At 53.0% G+C, this 6,000-nt stretch overlaps 1 protein-coding gene across 1 annotated transcript in view; it reads right to left on the reverse strand.

Annotated features, from left to right (window-relative positions):
- Positions 1-6,000, reverse strand: part of CHAF1A (chromatin assembly factor 1 subunit A) — a 196,623-nt gene that overhangs the window by 138,441 nt on the left and 52,182 nt on the right. The window lies entirely within an intron of this gene.

The following is a 6,000-nucleotide window of genomic DNA, read 5'->3' on the forward strand; positions in this document are numbered from 1 at the left end:
GACTTTTTCTCGTGTGAATGACGTCTAAAAAATTAATTCTGGCAAGGCTAAAAATACTACCAATCTACTAACCCTTCATAAACATTAGACGGTGTGAAAGCATTTTCAACCTAAATTACTGCAACCGAACTGAAAGTAAAAAAAAAACAAAAAACAAGCACGCTGACCGAAAGAATGAAACCAATTACCACCAGGTAGAAAAGTGCCAACATAAGTTCTTTTAAAGCTTAATGCATGGTGGAACAACTTACCTCAGACTGCCCTCATCTGATCTGAACCCAAGCTTCACCAGCATTGCCATCAAAGCAAGGATTAAGGGAAGGGGGTTGTGGAAAAATGGATCCATAGTAATTCAGACCGATCCAGATGCAACATTAAGGCAGATTGGGTGCTAAAAGTAGTGTTCAGCTCACCCTAATGCACTTAATAGCTATGAAAGCAGCATCAACAAGAAACGATATCAGGAGCCAAGCACCTGGGGTACTTTATGCTGTGGAAATAAGCCATTTGGCTTATATATCAAGATCGAGTGGACTAACTAGATGGCTTCTCAGTCTTAAAGTAATCATGTTTTCCATTTTACCAAACAAAAATGGGTTACTACGAACTAATAGTGACCATTTCCTACCAAATCCAAAATCATGCATGCTGCTCTTTTTGGAAACCAACAAGTTGGAATGGGAATCCATTAATTGCTGTTCAACTGAAACTGCAGCAATGATCCCCATCGACAGAAAGCCATTGACTGAGGGGCGTGGCCTTGCAATGGCAGAGTAAGGTCGCAGCTTGACTGAGCTCTTCTGCCAGCCCAGCATCTATCATTCGATCAGCATTAAACTACTTACCCAAATCGATGTCCAAGAAGGGCAAATCTTCGGGAACCGACTGCGGACGGATTACCAGGGACCTCCATCACTTCTTTGCCTCCCCGGCCTCGTCAACGCGATCCTCCACCGCGCAACACATGGCCCCGTCTGAGACGCCGAGGCCCACACCATCCACTTCTCCACGGGACTAGTCTGACTCCACCCCTCTCACAGCATCTGGAGATCGCCCGCTCCTGCTAGACGAGCCGCTCCGGGAACCGACCAGCCTAGCAACCGGCCCAGCATCGATCTGCCTCGCGCACCCGCCACGGGACGCTGCCCGCACAATGGCTGCTGCACCCACCCTCTCGGCGGCGGAGATCTCATCCATCCTGCTAGACGAGCCGCTCCGGGAACCGACCAGCCTAGCAACCGGCCCAGCATCGGTCTGCCTCGCGCACCCGCCACGGGACGCTGCCCGCACAATGGCTGCTGCACCCACCCGCTCGGCGGCGGAGATCTCATCCATCCTGCTCTCCCTCCCCACTAAGCAGGACATGGCGGAGATGGTATCCAGGATGGAAGCCGCCCTTAAAAAAGGGACATAGCTGGTGTATCATCCACGGTATCCCAGCTTGAAGACAGTGTTTCCTCCCTCCACGCAGACCATGAAGGAGTAACCCGCAGGTTAGCGGCCCTGGAGTCCAGGGTCCTCCACCAAGACTCCCGCCTTGCGTCCCTGGCCTTGGCCCATGACGACTTGGAAAATCGATCACGCCGCAACAACGTTATGTTTGCCAGGCATCCCAGAAATGACGACATCCGCTGATCTGCGACCGGTGGTCTCGGGAATCCTCAACGCCATACTGGACAAGTCCCCAGATACACCCCTGGAAATTGACCGTGTGCACCGGGTGGGAGCCCCCCGCACTGACGCAGGGACCCCCGGCCTCGTGACGTACTATGTCGTATACACTACTTCACGGTGAAGGACGCCATCATCCGCCAAGCCTGGCGTAAGGGCCCGATCGCGTTTGAAAGGACAGAGGTCACGCTTTTACCGGATCTATCTAGACGCACCCTGCAAATGCGCAGGCTGTTGCAACCGCTTCTCACTGAGATCCGCCGAGCTGGTGCTCTCTACTCCTGGGGTTACCCCTTCTGCTTGAACATCCGCAGAAGCGGGGAGCCGTTCATCTTACGGCACCCTGATCAACTACCGGACCTATTCCTATTCTTGGAAAGCGACCCGGTGGACGTCCAGGACTGGCTCCAACCGGACCTCCCAGACGTATCCCGTCCAATGACCCAACGCAACAGAGGTCGAGTCAACTCAAGAAACTCCTCACGGCCCCGCACTCGGGACACCCGCGTTCCCTCACTGGCTCAACCCAACGCAGTTCAAGACCCCCACCTCACGAGAACTATGATGACCTCCGCTGACACCCTTATCCGCACGACCCGAGGGAATGATCTCTTCTGATGGGGACTGTGGACTCTCCTTCCCAACGGGGCCTAGTCGGCTCTCCTACACCAGACAATGGGTCTGCCCACTCCTCTCCGGGCCACCTTAGATGAGACTTCTCTGGGTGATGTATACTTACCCATGTTAGCAGTTAACAGGTCTAAATGCTTGCTGTACTCCGGGTGGGGCTGACTTCGCTACCAGAATACCCAGATCACTGTGTCCCACCACCCCCCCCCCTTACTGAGAGTGACCGGGGGAACCCATGCATGGTCCCAGTTTTTAGGGAACGGCCCCTCTATCTTCGCCCACTGGCCTCCCCCCAGCGCTACGTTAGCGCATCGGGCTTGTCGCTTTGACGACCTGAGCCACATCACACCCCACCGGGCCTACTCGTTTGCACTCTATACCCAGAGACGACCCCTGACAGGCACCTTGGGGCGCTGGGAACACCTGACGGAATCTACCTGTAGCGATGCACACACTTACAGCACAGATCTCGGGGGTGAGCCGGGGCGACTTAACCACATAGCAGTGGGACAGGGGAGATACCACGCACACCTGACTGCCCACAGACCCTATCCGTCCCCCAGCTATCCACTCACACAGGCACCCTGGAAGTCTCAGCTACCACTAATCTGAGGGGACAAGACTCGTACATACCGTCCCCCCTGATGTAGCCACCCACACAGGTGTAAGCGGAGTAACCTTGCTACCCCCAGCGAACGATTGGAGATGACAGCTTAACGCTGACTTGACATTGTTCTCAACACTGTTTTGCCTTCTATGTTTTAATGAGGTAGTTATTGCTTTTACGTGTTATTAACGGATGCTGCGGTTGGCAGCAAAGAGTGGAAGTAGCATTCCTCCAGGAGACCCACTTCCGGGAAAATCAAGTACCCCGCATGGAAACCCATAGATACCCGACAGTTTACCACAGTGCCTCACCAGATAAGAGATCTAGGGGCGTTAGTGTCCTCATATCCCGAGCAACCCCGTGGCCGTTGATGGAACAGTACAGCGGGGAAGAAGGCCAGGTCATATTCTTAAAGGGAACCATAGGCTCACAAGTAATGACACTCGCCAACGTATAAGTGCCTAACCAAAACCAAATTACATTTGTGGAGCGGGTTCTGGCCCGTTTGTCAGAATTTCGGGAAGGACTCCTCATTTTAGGGGGTGACTTTAACCTCATCCTTGATCCACACCTGGACTCCTCCAGATCATCCTCCCATCTCTCATATGCCGTCCTTAAACGACTTAAAAAGTGCCTCCACTCCCATAGACGCCTGGCGCATACAACACCCCTCAACCAGGGATTACACCTTCTCCCACCTACACAAAAGTTACACACGCATCGATTACCTCTTCACACATCACAGCCAATTAGCGAAAGTCCGCCACACTGAAATAGGCAACATCACCCTCTCGGATCACGCCCCTGTGCTTCTTACCTTGGCCCTAGATGCTCCCCCACCAGGGCCCTGGCAGTGGAAGCTGAATGACAATCTGCTCCAGGACCATGGCTTTGCTGCCTCACTGGAGAGGGACCTCTCTCTTTTCTTCGCAGAAAATACCTCGGCAGATATCTCACCGGGCGTCATCTGGGAAGCACACAAAGCGACAATCAGGGGGGTGCTCATTGCCCAGGGCTCTAGCGTTAAGAAACAGAGGTTGAAGGACATAAATGGATCTCCTAACACAGATCCACTCCCTCGAGACCCGCCACAAGCGTATGGTAGACTTAACTACCGGCGCCTCATTGTGCGCAGCAAGAGAACTGCGCACTTTATGCCTATTTAAGACCAAAGCATCACTCCTTAAATGCAGGCGCTCTTTTTATGAATATGGCAATCAATGCGGGAAGTACCTAGCAAGAGCCCTGCGCAAGCAGCACACCACACGTTTGTCCCGTCCATTACCTCCTCCCGTGGAACTAAACTCACCCTCCCATCGGCAATCGCAGACGCCTTCGCGGACTACTACAAGGACTTATATAACCTCCACCCCACTCCCTTCCCCCGAGATTCCCCCTCACGCTCTTCCCGCATAACGCGCTACATCCACCTATCTGGCATGCCCTCCCTCCCAACTGCCGTCGGATCCCTACTGGAATCGCCGATTACCGCACCGGAACTCGAAGCTGCTCTGAAGCTTACCCAATCGGGTAAAGCACCGGGCCCAGATGGCTTCACGCTCCCATACTATAAACGCTATCTACATGTTCTCGCTACTCCATTCTTAGCAGTTCTTAACTCCCTACCCCAGGGCAGCTCCCTTCCTCCTGAGTAACTTACGGCTCATATCACCAAAGACGGAAAGGACCCCTCGCTCTGCCCCAGTTATAAGCTGATCTCCCTCCTCAACGCCGGACACCAAACTCTTCGCTAAAATTCTCTACCTCCGCCTAGTACCCCATTTAGGGGAGCTTATACACCCAGACCAATCAGGGTTTGTACCCTCACGGGAAGCAAGGGACAACACCACACGGGCACTAGGCTTGATCCATTCTGCCAGGGCGAAGGCCTCGCCATGCGTACTTCTATCCACAGACGCGGAGAAGGCTTTCGACCGGGTAGACTGGGAGTTTCTCCGCTGCACATTGGAGACAGTCGGTGTGGGGCCCCACATGCGTTCGTGGATCAACTCCCTTTACTCTGCCCCATCAGCACGGGTACGGGTAAATGGCAATCTTTGATCCGTCTTCCCAATGGCACTCGTCAGGGATGCCCCCTCTCCCCACTACTATTCGTCCTGACCCTGGAGGCTTCCTGCCCACCCCACTGTGGTTCATGTCAAAATGGGAGGAGGATCTCCAAACACACTTCACTCCGGAGGATACGGAGAAGCTACTATCCCTGTCTTACCGTACGTCTATAAGTAACAGATACCAGGAATCAGGGTACAAAATAGTAACCAGGTGGTATCGCACTCCAAAGCTTTACATCTACTATTCCCTGACTCTTCTGATCTCTGCTGGCGATGCCAACAACCGGCAGCAGATATGCTCCACATCTTCTGGTCCTGCCCAACCCTCAAGCGGTTCTGTAGCCAAGTTCAGGCCCTGGCCCAGAAAGTCACGGATTGTCAGGTACCCCTAGACCCCGGCCTTCTTCCTGCTGCACCACAATACCATCCCGGCGCGCTCCTACACCCACTCCCTCCTCAAACACATTGTCAATGCGGCACGGGCATGTATCCCCCCTCTATGGAAGAAACCTACTCCGCCCCACTTGGGACAGGTCCTGGACCGCATCCATGATACTTACCTGATGGAAGACCTCACGAGTTCAATCAAAAATACCACCATACCCTTGCCCACACATGGTTCCCGTGGATGGAATTCATCTTGTCCCCTGATTAACTGGAACTGAGACGAGACCCTGAGGGGAATGCACCGCCATCCGAGGGGTGAACCTCCCACTTCCCCCCTGGCCCCCCCTGAATGCACTACCATGACCTAGTTATGGGATCCCACATGATACTCACATTTATCCACCATTGTAACCCCACTGGGCTAGATAGAGAACTTCACACCATTAGTGTACCTACTCTACCAACTGGATGTTCTCCATATGTACATTGATATGTGAACCCTTGTTGACACTGCATGGATAATCTTGTTATGCCCGTGTGGACCCTAACATGTTTTTTTTAACTATGCATACTTTTGCCATTTTGTTTGTGTACTATGCAAAAAACCTTAAATAAAGAATTTATCCAAAAAAA

This window comes from Nanorana parkeri, unplaced genomic scaffold, assembly GCF_000935625.1.
Source record: "Nanorana parkeri isolate BGI_ZX_2015 unplaced genomic scaffold, ASM93562v1 scaffold1567, whole genome shotgun sequence".
Lineage (NCBI taxonomy): Eukaryota > Metazoa > Chordata > Amphibia > Anura > Dicroglossidae > Nanorana > Nanorana parkeri.